This window comes from Mercurialis annua, linkage group LG2 (genome assembly GCF_937616625.2).
Source record: "Mercurialis annua linkage group LG2, ddMerAnnu1.2, whole genome shotgun sequence".
Classification (NCBI taxonomy): domain Eukaryota; kingdom Viridiplantae; phylum Streptophyta; class Magnoliopsida; order Malpighiales; family Euphorbiaceae; genus Mercurialis; species Mercurialis annua.
Genome location: NC_065571.1, coordinates 35,178,479 through 35,198,903, shown reverse-complemented (window position 1 = coordinate 35,198,903; position 20,425 = coordinate 35,178,479).

Genomic DNA, 20,425 nt, shown 5'->3' with positions numbered 1-20,425 from the left:
AAACGGCGGCGAAACGACGGTGATCGTCATTTTCTCTCTTCTCTGGATCATTCCTTCTGATCCTTTCCTCATTTCCTTATGCTTAAGGAATTCTTATATATATCTTGGTTAATGTACTCTTTTAATCCTTCATTTCTTTAACTTAAACCATTTCTCTTTTAAACTTTCAATTTTAACTAAACGGTTATTTATTCATTTAAACTCGAATATCTACGTATTATTTATATCCAAATAAATAATACTACTCCAAATATAACTATTCTCGTCGATAATCTTCCGATTGCTATTCTCGAGGCTAAATTGGCTAATTTGCACTTTGGTCCTTGAATTCTTCAAAATTGACAATTTAGCCCAAAATGAATCCGCGTCCAAATTTTAAAAGGTCTCCGATTGACCTGAAACTTTTACCACCAATACTATAAAACATTTCGCGGACCTTGGCGAAACAATTCCATTTTCGGACTTAACTGGTTAAATTACCACTTTAGTCCCTGATCTATAGTTTGTGACTTTTCTTAGCATTTTTCCTTATTTTCTTATTCTAATCCTCAAACATATACGTCTTACTCCATATTATCCTTTTCTTTAATATCCAATATCTTTATCTCTGCAACTTCGGTCCTTCTCTGCCGGACACGTTGCACTAAACGGCACCTGAACTTACAGGGTATTACAAAAATTGATATATTTGGCTGTTTCGGGATAGGATCGAATTTGGATTGAAATTTAACGTTTTTGACGGTTTTTAATATGGATTTTGCGTAAAAATGATGTTGGGTATGTGCGGGAATGTCTCAAGTAAGTCGGAATGGGTTTTTGATCGATTTTATGGAGATTTAGGCTTGCTGTCGTGGTCAGCACGACGGCCGCACGACGTGCCAAAATTTGGCACGGCGTGCCAAAAATTAGCACGACGTGCAGCTTGGCACGACACGCCAATGGTTGGCACGACGTGCCAACACCAAGACAAGGCTTCCTTGGTCGTTTTCGGCCCAGTTGCTGCATGGGAGTTAGACGTATCATATCTTGAGTCCATAAGAGCTTACGGACTCTGAAAATGTGCAATTTGGACATAGAACATGGAGGATATGATTAGGGTTTTGTAATAAATATAACGGGTAATTGGAAATCGATAAGGATGAATTGGGAAAACCTAAATCTATAACCTAGGACGTTAGGTTTACGAGGTTCACGTTTATAATCTAAACGTGTATTTGGTTTGTATATGTACCAGACGTACCGGCAAGCTACGAGATAGATGTTTTGGGATTAGCAGTGTTTGATCAGCATATCAAGTGCATTATAGATTGGATAGCGGTCACTATGAGTTGCACTTTACTTTCGTGTATTATATATTAAAGTTATTTTATATAGATATATATATACTGTTTATACGCATCGCATTACATATAATTGATTGAAATGTTATATGTTTACTTAATTTCTATATACGAGAACTAGTATGCGATCCGAAGAAACTATCTACCTATTGGGTGTCAATAGGCTGTGTGATCACCAGTATTGAGTCAGTCTAGTGTGTTTGCATTTGAGAAATGATGTGACACAGTTGGGAGCTGATGATGATTATGAAATTTACGATTGGGTATATGATTTTGATACGAGTGAGCACTCGGCTACGGTGTAGTCTGGAGTCCCCGTATCTAGTGGCTGGGCCACCAGCGAGTTGGACTCGCAATTGATATTTACGATTGGGTTGAATGATATATGATTATTCGAGAGATGTTTCGCATGCTAAGATATTAGTTTCGTACGGATCAAATACCTGTTTATATGTTTTATATTATTGTCTTCTTAAAATGCGATGCTATATTTTTATATTAATACCGTTAGTAACTTGCAAGCTCACTCAGTATTTCCCCAAATACTGACCCCTCACCATTGTTGTTTTCAGGTTACCGGAGTCGGATCAGACAGACCATCTCCTTTGTGTCGGCAGCCTTTTGGCTTACACAAAGTACGAGTTTGTATAGAGCTGCAGTAGTCAGTAGGTGTCAGTATAAGGTTTATGATTCAATTTCAAGCGGTATTTGAAAAGTAAACTCTGATATAATTTTATAAATAAGTTGTTTATAAAGATGACGTTTTATCCGTTTGAATTTTGTACCAATTGCCTTGAGAGGAATTGGTTATGATTATGACTAGAAACAGGGCGGTGCTGGATATGAGATATCGCTCGGTAAGACCCTGGTTTCTAAGAATTGTACTGCGAACGTTTTCAGGAAAGGAATGCGATATTTAGATATTTGAATTATATTACTTAAGAAAGATTTCTGAAAACGTATTATATATAATAATATGTTTTATTCGCGAAGCATTTATAGTGGTTTTAGGCTTGCTACGGGTTCCGGAGCTACCACTCCCGTTCCCTAGCGCCGGTCTCGGCTCAATAAATTGGGTCGTGACAATTGTGGTATCAGAGCAGTTGGTCCAGTTACCTCTGCTAATATGTGTTTTGTCGGTTAAGTGACCTAGGAACTACTGTAGCTATAGAGTTGAGTTCTGTCTGATCCAGGTAGTTTGCTTTGTTTATTTGCGATAAGTATGATTGACTGATGTGTGAAGTACTTGGTTGTGTTGTGACACGTATATATGAGATACATATGCGTATTCGTTTTCGATAAGATGTGCATACGTGATATGCATATCTAGATGAGACCTATAGGAGATGTAATACCTCCTATGAGTAGATTATAGTTGATGCGACTATGATACAATAGTAAAACATATGTGCTTAGCATCGAAGAATGCGAGAGATGCTATTAAAAATCGATCGATCGAGACGTCAAGATGTGTATGAGAAAGAAGCATGAAGTTACAGAAGTGTAAGAAATTGCCGTGTGCAGAGTTTAAAGGTCTAGAGAGCTTACAAAACTCAAACTTTATAACTTTCTAAAGTTGTTTTGTTTAAACGATTTTGAAAGCATAATTGTGCCTAGACCCGAGATAGTCATTGATAAATGCCACGACATTGATAGAAGTGCATCACTACATACATTGCTAATGAAAAGAACAATAAATGAGTACATGCATTAATAGTACATGCATCATATGCATTATGCTCAGACGAAAAGGTGAGATGTGGCAACTCTTTGGGGATGAGAGATGTCATCACCCTAGTGCACAATTTTTCTAAGATTTAAATGAAATTTTGATTTAAATTTTGAAACGGGAAGTTTTGTTTGGAAGAGTTTCAAGAAATTTTGTTTTTTTTATGTAAGTATACCTAGACCAGAACTCTGTGACGAAAGTGAAATGCTCGCGAGCAAGATACAATCAAGGCCATGAAGCGAATAAATACGTATATTTGCGAGAACATAGGAGTTATGCTTCTAGGATACGAACTTAGTTTCGAGTTAACGAGCTAGAATATAGCTAAAATCGTGAATGCGTTGGAAAGTGATATGTACCCGATTAGTGGTAAGCTGGAAAATAAGTATCTCTTTGACATGATGTCAAAGATATTAAACTACGATATAAGAGAAGAAGTATATATGAAGAATGAAGTTTATATACGAGAAGTGAATAACAAATGTGCGTGAATAACGGAATGTAATCGATTGAACGATGAATTAAGACGTTCCTATCTTCAAATAAAGTGATTAGGACATCCTTTTACAACACGATAGGAGTATGAAAAGGGGATAGTCGAGTATAGGAACCGACTCATAGCTTGCACCTTGAAGATAGAAGATTACCCTTAGGATAAGATAATATGGATATTGTGTGATATTAGAAAGTCGTCCAGTTTGATATGACCGTGACAACTCTTTAGTGAGCCGTTGGATCAGGTAGTCACTGAAAAACAATGTTCCTAAGACGGTTACCTAAGTATTAAGCGTTGCGATCGTCAAACCGAGGACTTGAATTAGTTTTAATAAGATTATCAACGATGGACGTATATGAATAAAAGCGACGAACTAAGTAAATGAGTGGCAAGAATATGAAGTATGAGGCATAAAAATTGGATTAATTAATATAGTTAATGTCAGTTTCTCATGGGATTGAATAGTTTAAAGTGTAAGAATGGGCTTACTAAGTACAGCCAACATCAATCTCGCATAAGAATGGATAGGGAAGGTATACGATAAGAAAGATCAAGAGATAAACGATAAGTGTTGCAATAAATGAGTTAGAAGTTAGAACTTCCATTACAAATTTACGATTATGACGCGAATGAAAGGATTAGGGCAAGTATAAACGTGATGGATGTATGTAGAGCGTGGGATCTTAAGTTTCAAGTTTGGCTAATAAGGAATAGAGTGCATAGTGCGATTGATATAAAAGATTGATAGTAATCTTTGAAAAGTTAGATGCATTATGGAGCATCGAATTTATCGAACATATGAATAAAGCCTTATATATCGAAATACGTGAAAGAATGTGAAGAAGAAACTCAATATTGAAATTGAGCCATATTAAGAAAGTATGAATAATCCGCATATGTCGCAAGGAATCCGATAAGAGTGATCGAAGAAAAGAAAAGAGAAGGTCACGTGAAGAGTAGACAAGAAGATTAGATGAATCAAACTTTATGTAGTCGTTATACATAAAGATAAAGAGAGATAAAGATGACACGAGTAGGTGATCGACATTACCGACAGTCATGATGTCAGTGCATGTAATAGGACGATACGTATGCGATCGAGAACACACCACGTCGAGGAATTCAGGTGAAGTGGACTACAACTTATTAGAACTTCCATTACAAATTTACGATTATGAGTTAGATGAATCAAACTTTGTGTTGCAATAAATAAGTTAGAAGTTAGAACTTCCATTACAAATTTACGATTATGACGCGAATGAAAGGATTAGGGCAAGTATAAACGTGATGGATGTATATAGAGCGTGGGATCTTAAGTTTCAAGTTTGGCTAATAAGGAATAGAGTGCATAGTGCGATTGATATAAAAGATTAATAGTAATCTTTGAAAAGTTAGATGCATTATGTAGCATCGAATTTATCGAACATATGAATAAAGCCTTATATATCGAAATACGTGAAAGAATGTGAAGAAGAAACTCAATATTGAAATCGCTAAAATGGGAAAACGTTTGGATTTGATTCATAACGTTCGTAAACGTTTAGCTTAAATTGCTAAAAACGTGAAACGTTTGGTTTTGTTTCGTAACGTTTGTAAACGTTCGGCTTATATTTCTAAAAAGGTGAAACGTTTGGATTTGTTTCGTAACGTTTGTAAACGTTTGGCTTAAATCGCTAAAAAGGTGAAACGTTTGGATTTGTTTCGTAACGTTTGTAAACGTTCGGCATAAATCGCTAAAAGGGTGAAACGTATGGATTCGTTTCGTAATGTTTGTAAACGTTTGGCATAAATTGCCAAAAACGGAGAAACACTTGGATTTGTTTCGTAACGTTTGTCTTAAATTGCTAAAAAGGTGAAACGTTTGGATTTGATTTGGAACGTTTGTAAACGTTTGACTTAAATTGCTATAAAGGTGAAACATTTGGATTTGTTTCATAATTTTTGTAAATGTTTGGCTTAAATCGATAAAATGGTGAAACGTTTGGATTTGATTCGTAACGTTTGTAAATGTTTAGCTTAAATCGCTAAAAAGGTGAAACGTTTGGATTTGTTTCATAACGTTTGTAAATATTTGGCTTCAATCGCTAAAAAGGTGAAACGTTTGGATTTGTTACGTAAAGTTTGTAAACGTTTGGCATAAATCTTTAAAACGGTGAAATGTTTGGATTTGTTTTGTAACGTTTTAAACGTATGGCTTAAATCGCTAAAATGGGGAAACATTTGGATTTGATTCATAACGTTCGTAAACGTTTGGCTTAAATAGCTAAAAAGGTGGAACGTTTGGTTTTGTTTCATAACGTTTGTAAACGTTCAGCTTATATTGCTAAAAAGGTGAAACGTTTGGATTTGTTTCGTAACGTTTGTAAACGTTTGGCTTAAATCGCTGAAAAGGTGAAACGTTTGGATTTGTTTCGTAACGTTTGTAAAAGTTTAGCATAAATCGCTAAAAGGGAGAAACGTTTGGATTTGTTTCGTAGCGTTTGTAAACGTTTGTCCTATATTGCTAAAAAGGTGAAACACTTGGATTTATTTCGTAACGTTTGTAAACTTTGGCTTAAATTGCTAAAAAGGTGAAACGCTTGGATTTGTTTTGTAACGTTTGTAAACGTTTGGCTTAAATTGCTAAAAAGCAAAACATTTGGATTTGTTTCACAACCTTTGTAAACGTTTGGCTTAAATCGCTAAAAAGGTGAAACATTTGAATTTGTTTCGTAACGTTTGTAAACGTTATCGCTAAAAAGGTGAAAACTTTGGATTTGTTTCGTGACTTTTGTAAACTTTTGGCTTCAATCGCTAAAAAGGTGAAACGTTGGATTTGTTTCGTAACATTTGTAAACGTTTGGCATAAATCGCTAAAAGGGAGAAACGTTTGGATTTGTTTCGTAACGTTTGTAAACGTTTGTCTTAAATTGCTAAAAAGGTGAAACACTTGGATTTTTTTCGTAACGTTTGTAAACTTTGGCTTAAATTGCTAAAAAGGTGATACGCTTTGATTTGTTTTGTAATGTTTGTAAACGTTTGGCTTAAATTGCTAAAAATGGGAAACATTTGGATTTGTTTAATAACCTTTGAAAACTTTTGGCTTAAATCGCTAAAAAGGTGAAACCTTTGAATTTGTTTCGTAACGTTTGTAAACGTTTACTTTAATCTCTAAAAAGGTGAAAACTTTGGATTTGTTTTGTGACTTTTGTAAACGTTTGGCTTCAATCGCTAAAAAGGTGAAACGTTTGGATTTGATACGTAACGTTTGTAAACGTTTGGCATAAATCACTAAAACAGTGAAAAGTTTGTATTTGTTTATTAATGTTTTAAAAGTTTGGCTTAAATCGTTAAAATGGGGAAACATTTGGATTAGTTTCGTAACTTTTGTAAACATTTGGCTTAAATTGCTTAAAAGGTGAAACGTTTGGTTTTGTTTCGTTATGTTTGTAAAAGTTCGGCTTAAATTGCTAAAAAGGTGAAATGTTTGGATTTGTTTCGTAACATTTGTAAACGCTTGGCATAAATTGCTAAAAAGGTGAAACACTTGGATTTCTTTCGTAACGTTTGTAAACGTTTGGCTTAAATTACAAAAAAAGGTGAAACGCTTGGATTTGTTTCGGAACGTTTGTAAACGTTTGGCTTAAATTGCAAAAAAGATAAAACGCTTGGATTTTTTTGTAACCTTTCTAAACGTTTGGCTTAAATTGTTTAAAAAGTGAAACATTTAGATTTGTTTCATAACCTTTGTAAACGTTTCTCCTAAATCGCTAAAAAGGTAAAACCTTTGGATTTGTTTCGCAACGTTTGTAAAAGTTTGGCTTAAATCGCTAAAAAGGTGAAACGTTTCGATTTGTTTCGTAATGTTTGGCTTAAATTGCTAAAAAGGTGAAACGTTTGGATTTGATTAGGAACGTTAGTAAACGTTTGGCTTAAATTGTTATAAAGGGGAAACATTTGGATTTGTTTCATAACCTTTGTAAATGTTTGGCTTAAATCAATAAAAAGGTGAAACGTTTGGATTTGATTCGTAACGTTTGTAAATATCTAGCTTAAATCGCTAAAAAGGTGCAACGTTTAGATTTGTTTCGTAACGTTTGTAAATATTTGGCTTCAATTGTTAAAAAGGTGAAACGTTTTGATTTGTTACGTAAAGTTTGTAAACGTTTGGCATAAATCGCTAAATCGGTGAAATGTTTGGATTCGTTTTGTAACGTTTTAAACGTTTGGCCTAAATTGCTAAAAAGGCGAAACGTTTGGTTTTGTTTCGTAACGTTTGTAAACGTTCGACTTATATTGCTAAAAAGGTGAAACATTTGGATTTGTTTCGAAACGTTTGGCTTAAATTGCTAAAAAGGTGAAACGCTTGGATTTGTTTCGTAACGTTTGCAAATGTTTTGCTTAAATCACAAAAAAGGTGAAACACTTGGATTTTTTCGGAACGTTTGTAAACGTTTTGCTTAAATTGCTAAAAAGGTGAAACGCTTGGATTTCTTTAGTAACATTTGTACACGTGCAGCTTAAATTGCTAAAAAGGTGAACGCTTGGTTTTGTTTCGTAACATTTGTAAAGGTTTGGCTTAAATCACTAAAAATATGAAACGTTAGTATTTGTTTCGTAACATTTTAAACGTTTGGTCTTATTTCATAACGTTTGTAAATGTTTGGCTTCAATCGCTAAAAAGGTAAAACGTTTGGATTTGTTTTGAAACGTTTGTAAACGTTTGGCTTGAATTGCTAAAAAGGTGAAACGTTTGGATTTGTTTCGTAACGTTTGTAAACGTTTGGCTTATATCGCTAAAAAGGTGAAACGTTTGGATTTGTTCCGTAACGTTTGTAAACGTTTGGTTTAAATTGCTAAAAGATGAAACGCTTGGATTTGTTTCGTAACGTTTGTAAAGGGTTGGCTTAAATCGCTAAAAATGTGAAACGTTTGGATTTGTTTCGTACCGTTTTAAACATTTGGTTTTGTTTCGTAACGTTTCTAAACGTTTAGCTTAAATCACTAAAAAGGTGAAATGTTTGAATTTGTTTCGTAACGTTTGTAAAGGTTAGGCTTAAATTGCTAAAAAGAGGAAACGTTTGGATTTGTTTCGTAATTTTTGTAACTGTTTGGCTTATATCGCTAAAAAGGTGAAACGTTTGGATTTGTTTCGTAACGTTTGGCTTAAATCGCTAAAGAGAGGAAACGTTTGGATTTTCTTTGTAACGTCTGTAAACATTTGGCTTAAATCGCTAAAGAGAGGAAACGTTTGGATTTTCTTTGTAACGTCTGTAAACGTTTGTCTTAAATCGCTAAAAAGGTGAAACGTTTGGATTTATTTCGTAACGTTTGTAAACGTTTGGCATATATCGCTAAAAGGGAGAAACGTTTGGATTTGTGTCGTAACGTTTGTAAACAATTCACTTAAATTGCTAAATAGGTGAAACACTTGGATTTATTTCGTAACATTTGTAAACTTTGGCTTAAATTGCTAAAAAGGTGAAACGCTTGGATTTGTTTTGTAACGTTTGTAAACGTTTGGCTTAATTTGCTAAAAAAAGTGAAACATTTGGATTTGTTTCACAACCTTTGTAAACGTTTGGCTTAAATCGCTAAAAAGGTGAAACGTTTGAATTTGTTTCGTAACGTTTGTAAACGTTTACATTAATCCCTAAAAAGGTAAAAACTTTGAATTTGTTTCGTGACTTTTGTAAACTTTTGGCTTCAATCGCTAAAAAGGCGAAACGTTTGGATTTGATACGTAGCGTTTGTAAACGTTTGGCATAAATCGCTAAAACAGTGAAATGTTTGTATTTGTTTTTTAATGTTTTAAATGTTTGGCTTAAAAATGGGGAAACATTTGGATTAGTTTCGTAACGTTTGTTAATGTTTGGCTTAAATTGCTTAAAAGGTGAAACGTTTGGTTTTGTTTCGTTATGTTTGTAAACGTTCGGCTTAAATTGCTAAAAAGGTGAAACGTTTGGATCCGTTTCGTAACATTTGTAAACGTTTGGCATAAATTGCTAAAAAGGTGAAATGCTTGGATTTGTTTCGTAACGTTTGTAAACGTTTGGCTTAAATTACAAAAAAAGGTGAAACACTTGTATTTGTTTCGAAACGTATGTAAACATTTGGCTTAAATTGCAAAAAAGATAAAACGCTTGGATTTTTTGTAACGTTTATAAACGTTTGGCTTAAATTGCTTAAAAAATGAAACATTTGGATTTTTTTCATAACCTTTGTAAACGTTTCGCTTAAATCGCTAAAAAGGTGAAACCTTTGGATTTGTTTCGTAACGTTTGTAAACGTTTGGCTTAAATCGCTAAAAAGGTGAAACGTTTGGATTTGTTTCGTAACGTTTGTAAATGTTTGGCTTCAATCGCTATAAAGGTGAAACGTTGGGATTTCTTTCGGAAAGTTTGTAAACGTTTGGCTTAAATTGCTAAAAAAACTAAAAGGCTTGAATTTATTTCGTAGCATTTGTAAACGTTTGGCTTAAATTGCTAAAAGATGAAACACGTGGATTTATTTCGTAAAGTTTGTAAAGGTTTGGCTTAAATCGCTAAAACTGTGAAACGTTTGGATTTGTTTGGTAACGTTTTAAACGTTTGGTTTTGTTTCATAACGTTTCTAAACGTTTGGCTTAAATCGGTAAAAAGGTGAAATATTTAGATTTGTTTCATAACCTTTGTAAACGTTAGTCTTAAATTGCTAATAAGGCGAAACGTTTGGATTATATCGCTAAAAAGGTAAAACGTTTGGATTTTTTTCGTATCGTTTGTAAACGTTTGGCTTAATTCGCTAAAGATGGGAAACGTTTGGATTTGCTTTATAGCGTTTGCAAACGTTTGGCTTAAATCGCTAAAAAGGTGAAACGTTTATTTTTATTTCTCAACGTTTGTAAATGTTAAACATAAATCGCTAAAAGGGTGAAGCGTTTGGATTTGTTTCGTAACGTTTGTAAACATTTGGCTTAAATCGCTAAAAAGGTGAAACGTTTGGATTTGTTTTGTAACATTTGTAAACATTTGGCTTAAATTGCTAAAAAGATAAAACGCTTCGATTTATTTCTAAACGTTTTTAAGAGTTTGGCTCAAATAGCTAAAAAGGTGAAACGTTTGGATATATTTCGTAAAGTTTGTAAATGTTTGGCTTCAATCGCTAAAAAGGTGAAACGTTTGGATTTGTTTCGTAAAGTTTGTAAACGTTTGGCTTATACTGTTAAAAAGGTTAAACGCTTGGTTTTGTTTCGTAACGCTTGTAAAAGTTTGGCTCAAATAGCTTAACAGGTGAAACGTTTGGATTTATTTCGTGATGTTTGTAAACGTTTGGCTTCAATCGCTAAAAAGGTGAAACGTTTGGATTTGTTTCGAAACGTTTGTAAACATTTGGCTTAAATCGCTAAAAAGGTAAAATGTTTGAGTTTGTTTCATAACATTTGAAACGTTTGGCATAAATCGCTAAAATGGGGAAACGTTTGAATTTGTTTCGTAACGTTTGTAAACGTTTGGCGAAAATCGCTAAAAAGGTGAAACGTTGTGTTTTGTTTCGTAACGTTTGTAAACGTTCGGCTTAAATCGCTAAAAAGGTGAAACGTTTCGATTTGTTTCAGAATGTTTGTAAACGTTTGGCTTAAATTGCTAAAAACATGAAACGCTTGGATTTATTTCGTAACATTTGTAAACATCTGGCTTAAATTGCTAAAAAGGTGAAACATTTGGATTTGTTTCATAACCTTTGTAAACGTTTGACATAAATCGCTAAAAAGGGGAAATATTTGGGTCTTTTTGTAACGTTTGTAAAAGTTTGGCTTAAATTGCTAAAAAGGTGAAACGCTTTGATTTATTTCGTAACGTTTGTAAACGTTTGGTTTAAATTGCTAAAGAGGTGAAATGCTTGGATTTGTTTCGTAAATATTTGGTTTACATTATTAAAAAGGTGAAACGTTTGAATTTGTTCGTAACGTTTGTAAATGTTTTGCTTACATAGCTTAAAAGGGGAAATGTTTGGATTTGTTTCGTACCGTTTGTAAACGTTTAGCTTAAATTGATAAAAAGGCGAAACGTTTGGATTTGTTTCGTACCGTTTGTAAACGTTTGGCTTAAATCGCTAAAAAGGTGAAATGTTTGGATTTGTTTCATAACGTTTGTAAACGTTTGGCTTAAATTGCTAAAAAGGTGAAACGCTTGGATTTGTTTCGTAACGTTTTTAAACGTTTGGCGTAAACTGCTAAAAAGGTGAAACGCTTGGACTTGTTTCGTTACGTTTGTAAACGTTTGGCCTAAATTGCTAAAAAGGGGAAACGCTTGGTTTTTGTTTGGTAACGTTTGTAAAAGTTTGGCTTATATTGCTAAAAATGTGAAACGTTTGGATTTGTTTCGTAACTTTTGTAAATTTTTACGTTCAATCGCTCAAAAGGTGAAACATTTGCATTTGTTTCATAACGTTTGTAAACGTTTGGCATAAATCGCTAAAAAGGGGAAACGTTTGGATTTTGTTCGTACCGTTTTAAACGTTTGGCTTGAATCCATTAAAAGGGGAAACGTTTGGATTTGTTTCATAACATTTGTAAACGTTTGGCTTATCTTGCTAAAAAGGTGAAACGTTTGGTTTTGTTTCGTAACGTTAGTAAACGTTCGGCTTAAATAGCTAAAATGGTGAAACGTTTGGATTTGTTTCCTAACATTTGTAAATGTTTGGCTTAAATTGCCAAAAAGGTGAAACACTTTTATTTCTTTTGTAACATTTGTAAACCTTTGGCCAAAATTCCTAAAAATATGAAACGCTAGGATTTGTTTCGGAACGTTTATAAACGTTTGGCTTAAATTGCAAAAAAGATGAAACGCTTGGATTTGTTTTATAATGTTTGTAAATGTTTGACTTAAATTGCTAAAAATTTGAAACACTTGGTTTTGTTTCGTAACGTTTGTAAAGGTTTGGCTTAAATCGCTAAAAATGTGAAACGTTTGGATTTTTTTTAGTAACGTTTTAAACGTTAGGTTTTATTTCTTAACGTTTCTAAACGTTTGGCTTAAATCGTTTCAAAGGTGAAATGTTTGGATTTGTTTCGTAACGTTTGTAAACGCTAGGCTTAAATTGCTAAAAAGGGGAATCTTTTGGATTTGTTTCGTAACGTTTGTAAACGTTTGGCATATATCGCTAAAAGGGTGAAACGTATGGATTCGTTTCGTAATGTTTGTTAACATTTGTCAGAAATTACTAAAAAGGTGAAACACTTGGATTTGTTTCGTATAGTTTGTAAACGTTTGGCTTAAATTGCCAAAAAGGTGAAACGTTTGGATTTGATTTGGAACGTCTGTTAATGTTTGGCTTAAATTGCTAAAAAGGTGAAACATTTGGATTTGTTTCATAATCTTTGTAAATGTTTGGCTTAAATCGATAAAAAGGTGAAACGTTTGGATTTGTTTCGTAACGTTTGTAAACGTTTGGCTAAACTGCTAAAAAGGTAAAACTCTTGGTTTTGTTTCGTAACGTTTGTAAAAGTTTTGCTCAAATAGCTAAAGAGGTGAAACATTTAGATTTATTTCGTAATGTTTGTAAACGTTTGGCTTAAATCGCTAAAAAGGTGAAACGTTTGGATTCGTTTCGTAACGTTTGTAAATGTTTGGCATAAATCGCTAAAAGGGTGAATCGTATGGATTCGTTTCGTAATGTTTGTAAACGTTTGGCATAAATTGCTAAAAAGGTGAAACACTTGTATTTTTTTCGTAACGTTTGTAAATGTTTGGCTTAAATTTCTAAAAAGGTGAAACGTTTGGATTTGATTTGGAACGTTTGTTAACGTTTGGCTTAAATTGCCAAAAAGGTGAAATATTTGGATTTGTTTCAGAACCTTTGTAAATGTTTGGCTTAAATCGATAAAAAGGGAAAACGTTTGGATTTGTTTCGTAACGTTTTTAAACGTTAGGCTTAAACTGCTAAAAAGGTGAAACGCTTGGTTTTGTTTCATAACATTTGTAAAAGTTTGGCTCAACTAGCTAAAAAGGTGAAACCTTTGGATTTATTTCATAATGTTTGTAAACGTTTGGTTTCAATCGATAAAAAGGTGAAACGTTTGGATTTGTTTCGTAACGTTTGTAAATATTTGGCTTAAATCGATAAAAAGGTAAAATGTTTGAATTTGGTCCGTACCATTATAAACGTTTGGCTTAAATCGTTAAAATGGGGAAACGTTTGAATATGTTTCGTAACGTTTGTAAACATTCGGAGAAAATAGCTAAAAAGGTGAAACGTTGTGTTTTGTTTCGTAACGTTTGTAAACGTTCGGCTTAAATCACTAAAAAGGTGAAACGTTTGGATTTGTTTCGTAACGTTTGTAAACGTTTGGCCTAAATTGCTAAAAAGGTGAAACGCTTGGATTTGTTTCGTAGTGTTTGTAAACGTTTGGCTTAAACTGCTAAAAAGGTGAAACGCTTAGACTTGTTTCATTACGTTTGTAAACGTTTGGCTTAAATTTCTAAAAAGGTGTAACGCTTGAATTTTTTTCGTAATGTTTGTAAACGTTTGGCTCAAATTGCTAAAAAGGTGAAACACTTGGCTTTGTTTCGTAACGTTTGTAAACGTTTGGGTTAAATTGCTAATTAGGTGAAACGTTTGGATTTGATTTGGAACGTCTGTTAACGTTTGACTTAAATTGCTAAAAAGGTGAAACATTTAGATTTGTTTCATAACCTTTGTAAATGTTTGGCTTAAATCGATAAAAAGGTGAAAAGTTTGGATTTGTTTCGTAAGGTTTGTAAACGTTTGGCTTAAACTGCTAAAAAGGTGAAACACTTGGTTTTGTTTCGTAACGTTTTTAAAAGTTTGGCTCAAATAGCTAAAAAGGTGAAACGTTTGAATTTATTTCGAAATGTTTGTAAATGTTTTGCTTAAATCGCTAAAAAGGTGAAACGTTTGGACTTGTTTCGTTACGTTTGTAAACGTTTGGCATAAATCGCTAAAAAGGTAAAATGTTTGAATTTGTTTCGTAACTCTTGTAAACATTTGGCTCAAATAGCTAAATAGGTAAAACGTTTGGATTTGTTTCGTAACATTTGTGAACGTTTGGCTTAAACTGCTAAAAAGGTGAAACGCTTGGTTTTGTTTCGTAATGTTTGTAAAAGTTTGGCTCAAATAGCTAAAAAGGTGAAACGTTTGGATTTATTTCGTAATGTTTGTAAACGTTTGGCTTAAATCGCTAAAAAGGTAAAACGTTTGGATTTGTTTCGTTTGTAAACGTTTGGCATAAATCGCTAAAAGGATGAAACGTATGGATTCGTGTCATAACGTTTGTAAACGTTTGGCATAAATTGCTAAAAAAGTGAAACATTTGGATTTGTTTCATAACGTTTGTAAACGTTTGGCTTAAATTGCTAAAAAGGTGAAACGTTTGGATTTGATTTGGAACGTTTGTTAACGTTTGGCTTAAGCTAAAAAGGTAAAACTTTTGGATTTTTCATAACGTTTGTAAATGTTTGGCTTAAATCGATAAAAAGGTGAAACTCTTGGATTTGTTTCGTAATGTTTGTTAACGTTTGGCTTAAGCTGCTAAAAAGGTGAAACGCTTGGTTTTGTTTCGTAACGTTTGTAAACGTTTGGCTCAAATAGCTAAAAAGGGGAAACGTTTGGATTTACTTCGTAATGTTTGTAAACGTTTGGCTTCAATCGCTAAAAAGGTGAAACGTTTGGATTTGTTTCCTAACGTTTGTAAACGTTTGGCATAAATCGCTAAAAGGGTGAAACGTATGGATTCGTTTCGTTACGTTTGTAAACGTTTGGCTTACATTGCTAAAAAGGGGAAACGTTTGGATTTGTTCGTAACGTTTGTAAACGTTTGGCTTACATAGCTAAAAAGGCGAAACATTTGGATTTGTTTCGTACCGTTTGTAAACGTTTAGTGTAAATTGCTAAAAAGGTGAAACGTTTGGATTTGTTTCGTACCATTTGTAAACGTTTGGCTTAAGTCGCTAAAAAGGGGAAATGTTTGGATTTGTTTCATAACGTTTGTAAACGTTTGGCTTGAATTGCTAAAAAGGTGAAACGCTTGGATTTGTTTCGTAACATTTTTAAACGTTTGGCTTAAACTGCTAAAAATGTGAAACGCTTGGACTTGTTTCGTTACGTTTGTAAACGTTTTGCCAAAATTGCTAAAAAGGGGAAAGGCTTGGTTTTTGTTTGGTAACGTTTGTAAACGCTTAGCTTAAATTGCTAAAAATGGGAAATGTTTGGATTTGTTTCGTAACTTTTGTAAATATTTGGGTTCAATCGATAAAAAGGTGAAACGTTTAGATTTGTTTCGTAACGTTTGTAAACGTTTGGCATAAATTGCTAAAAAGGGGAAACTTTTGGATTTGGTTCGTAACGTTTTAAACGTTTGGCTTGAATCCATTAAAAGGGGAAACGTTTGGATTTATTTCCTAACATTTGTAAACGTTTGGCTTAACTTGCTAAAAAGGTAAAACGTTTGGTTTTGTTTCCTAACGTTTGTAAACGTTCGGCTTAAATCGCTAAAATTGTGAAACGTTTGGATTTGTTTCCTAAATTTGTAAACGTTTGGCTTAAATTGCCAAAAAGGTGAAACGCTTGGATTTCTTTTGTAACATTGTAAACGTTTGGCCAAAATTCCTAAAAATATGAAACGCTTGGATTTGTTTCGGAACGTTTGTAAACGTTTTGCTTAAATTGCTAAAAAGGCGAAACGCTTGGATTTGTTTTCTAACGTTTGTAAACGTTTGGCTTAAGTTTGTCACGACCCATTTTCATGAATCGCAACCGTCGGTAGGGTATGGGTAATGTAGTACCAAAACCCGTAGCTAGCCTTTCATTTAATATACAAACACATAAACCTGCAGAAAACCAATGCTCGGGGGCAACCGAGACTTCAGCCTAAATCTAGCAGGTATAATATTCGACAGTTAATATAATATGCTTATCCAATTCTGAGTCTAAAATAGATTTAACATAAACCAATGTAAATAAGGTAACATGCCAAAGCAATATAACTAGTCGAACCAATCCGACAAAAACTATAATTATAATAATGACGTCTAGTTACTACTACGGTCTAAGAATAAAACAGTTTTACAGTTTATCAAAAAATAAATGGAACCTCTGAAGAAAAGTAAATGCGGAGATCACCAGACTCTCTCAGATCATAACCCTGGGAAAAATTGGGAAAACAACGGGGTCAGATATACTGAGATGAGTTTATACCACTATCTACATTTATTAAGTGGAAACCTTTAAAACCGTTTAAAACATTTAATAACGATATTACGAATAATAGTTGGAACCCTAATCCACAATTATAAATATAAATATAATCCAATAAGTATGGTCCAGAGAGCTGAGCTACACCGAGTTACCACTCACCACACTTATACCAGAGTCCCGACAGCTGAGCTATACCGAGTTACTCTACCTGGTCCCAAGAGCTATGCTCACACCAAGTTACCACATTTCCATATATACATTACCCAGATCATTATCGGTGCACACGCATTCCTAATGATGCCCATTCGGTAGCATGTTCCAACTAAGAGCCATAATATAAAAACAGTTCGAAATATACGTACAGTATATATATTTATTATTAAAATAACAATTTACTTAATAAAGCGGTAAATAGTAAGTACAAACTCACTGCTTGCTAATCCACGTGATAACCGGCAAGCAACTAATCCTGGTTTGCCTCTGGAGCACGAACAATAGACGGGTCTACACAAATAAAATAATTATTAAAACAGACCCTAACTATAGAGAGTACTAGACACCACATAGGACTAGCACAATATAACACGTCGGAATAAACAATCCAGAACAACACAAAAATACCCATTAGGTAAGAAAGCCTAATTAATATAAGTCTATTGAGTTCTCGCTTAAAATCCGATTAACAAATATTACTTAATAATTTTTAAATAATAATAAATTTCAAATAGTGGATTAGCCGAGTTACTAATAACTACCAAGCTAGTCTCACTTGTCGAGTGACCCAAGTCTAACCCGACTCAAACCGCTTATCAAATATAAACCCGAGTTTATATTTATAAAATAATTTGATAAAATAATAATCCATGTTAAAAGCAGAACTCAATAACTCCAATTGCAGGTAACCCAAGTTACAACCCAAAAATCTAACCATTTTAAGTTTATAAAAATTTAGGGACTAAACTGTACTTTAGACAATTAGGGACTAAACTATACTTTAACCAATTAGATATCCGAAATCAAATTAATTATTCGATCTCAATTTACTAATTCATAATTTAACCAAAAATCCAAAATTTATCCAAAAGATAAAATTTAACTTAAACAAGTATTTTAGAAACTTTAGAGGCTAAACCGCAATTTAGCCAAATTGACAATACAATTAAAATTACATATAATTACCCGAGTATTTATATTAATTTAAGTTACAAAAATTTAACGTATACAAATTGTCTATTTAAAATCAAAGTTATTATCGAAACAAAATGGAAATAACTTAAAGGACCTAAATAATTCAAACAAAACAATGTAATGATCAAAGTGACTAATTAGCCATCATCTTCCTCAATTCAAAAGAGCTATCCCCGCCACCATTTTTCTCAACCTAACTCCATATACCCTTAATAATTCAACACTAAAACTTAACCAAATGCTACCTAATGCTAATGACATCCATGAATCAAATCAAAAGCTTAAACACGTAACAGTAACGAAATATGGAGGAACGGCGCAAACCATTCATTGACGGTGACGGAACCAAACGAAAATTCAAACAAGCCAATTAACTTATTTACGATTTCTAACATCCTTGGAGGTCTAAGATCATGAATAACAATGAATTTAACACCAATGAAAGGAAGTAACCATCGGCAGTAAACAAAAATATTAAGAACAGATTAAGCAATTCCAAAAACGAAAACCGTACGGCGATTGAAACGAGGTCGATTACGTACCGTTTTGCAAAAACGAGATAGGGGAACATAGAGAATTGAGTCCACAACGTCTGAGATCGAACGGAATCAATTTCGATCTAGAAACGAGAGAGAACGATTAAGAATACGGAAGTGCCGTCTAAAGCCAAAACTGAAATCAAAGGAATAAGAAAACTTACCGGACAGCAGAGTTTGAGGGATGATTACGGCTTCGTTTCTCACCGAATGAACAAGGGAATGGAGGCTAGGGTTTGTTTGTAGTATGGAGAAGATTTTCTGTTTAGAAAATGTCCTTAAATATCGAAAGGAATTAGGTCAAAAATGAGTGCAAAGAGGGCCGGTCACTAAGCTCATTAATAGCTGATTATTTTCGAACGAGACTCAGCCTTTTAAGACTGAGCCCGTTCCGGAATCCTGGTCTCGTACGAGACCAGGCTGGGTAAAACATGGGTCTCGTACGGGACCTTGTAGTCTCGTACGAGACTCGCCTTATTTTCATTTTTTTCTTTTTGTTTTATAAAAATTAAATGGTTGAACCACCAAATCAACCCAATCACGAACCAACATGAACCAAACCATTAACTTCGATTTTTACTTCAAAACGATCGGAAAATTTGTCGGAAAAACGCTGAAAATTTACGGGGTATTACATTCTCCCCAACTAATTAAAAATTCGTCCTCGAATTTAACACGATAAGCAATTAATAGCAGTAAAACACGTAACCCAATAAAACTCATAAAAATCACATAAAATCGGAATATCGCACCTCACGGAAAAAGAAAAGGATAGCGATTCCGCATATCCGACTCAGTCTCCCAAGTGCACTCCTCTACAGAATGATTGTGCCAGACAACTTTGACCATCGGAATCTCCTTGTTCCGCAATTTACGCACTTGCGTATCAACAATCTCAACTGGTTGTTCCTCATAGGACAGCTCTTGGTCAATCTCGACACTTTGAGGCACAATCACGTGCGAAGGATCAGAAATGCACTTTCTCAACATAAACACATGAAATACAGGATGCACTAAAGACATGTCTGGCGGCAGTACCAGACGATAAGCCACAGCTCCAATCTTCTCTGAAATTTCGTAAGGACCATTATACCTCGGTGCCAACTTTCCCTTGACACAAAAACGAACCACGCCTTTCATAGGCGAAACCCGAAGAAACACAAAATCACCAACATGAAACTCAATATCTTTTCTCTTCGGATCAGCATAACTCTTATGCCGACTAAAAGTAGTCTCTAATCTCCGCTTGATCAACGGTACCTTCTCTGAGGTAATCTGGATAATCTCTGCTCCCGAGAGTTTACGCTCTCCCACCTCCTCCCAACAGATAGGAGATCTACACTTGCGCCCGTACAAAGCCTCATACGGCGCCATCGCGATACTCGCGTGGTAACTGTTGTTGTAAGAAAACTCAATCAACGGCAGATGAGTATCCCAGCTACCCTGAAAATCGAGAACACACATCCTGAGCATATCCTCCAATGTCTGAATAGTCCTCTCAGACTGACCGTCAGTCTGAGGATGAAAAGCTGTACTGAAATCCAACCGAGAACCCAAGGATTCCTATAACGCTTTCCAGAACCTCGAAGTAAACACAGAACCTCTGTCTGAAATAATAGAAACTGGTACACCATGCAAACTGACAATCCTGTCGATGTACAATTGAGCCAACCTCAAAGCAGTATACAAAACCTTGATCGGAAGGAAATGAGCTGACTTGGTCATACGGTCAACTATAACCCAGATGGAATCGTAGCCCTATCGAGTACGTGGTAAACCAACCACAAAATCCATGGCAATCCGCTCACACTTCCACTCTGGAATAGGTAGTGGCTGCAGATAGCCAAAAGGTCTCTGATGCTCCAGCTTTACCTGCTTGCAAGTCAGACACTTAAAAACATACTCAGCGACATCCTTCTTCATCCCGCTCCACCAGTAGGTACCCTTAAGATCATGGTACATC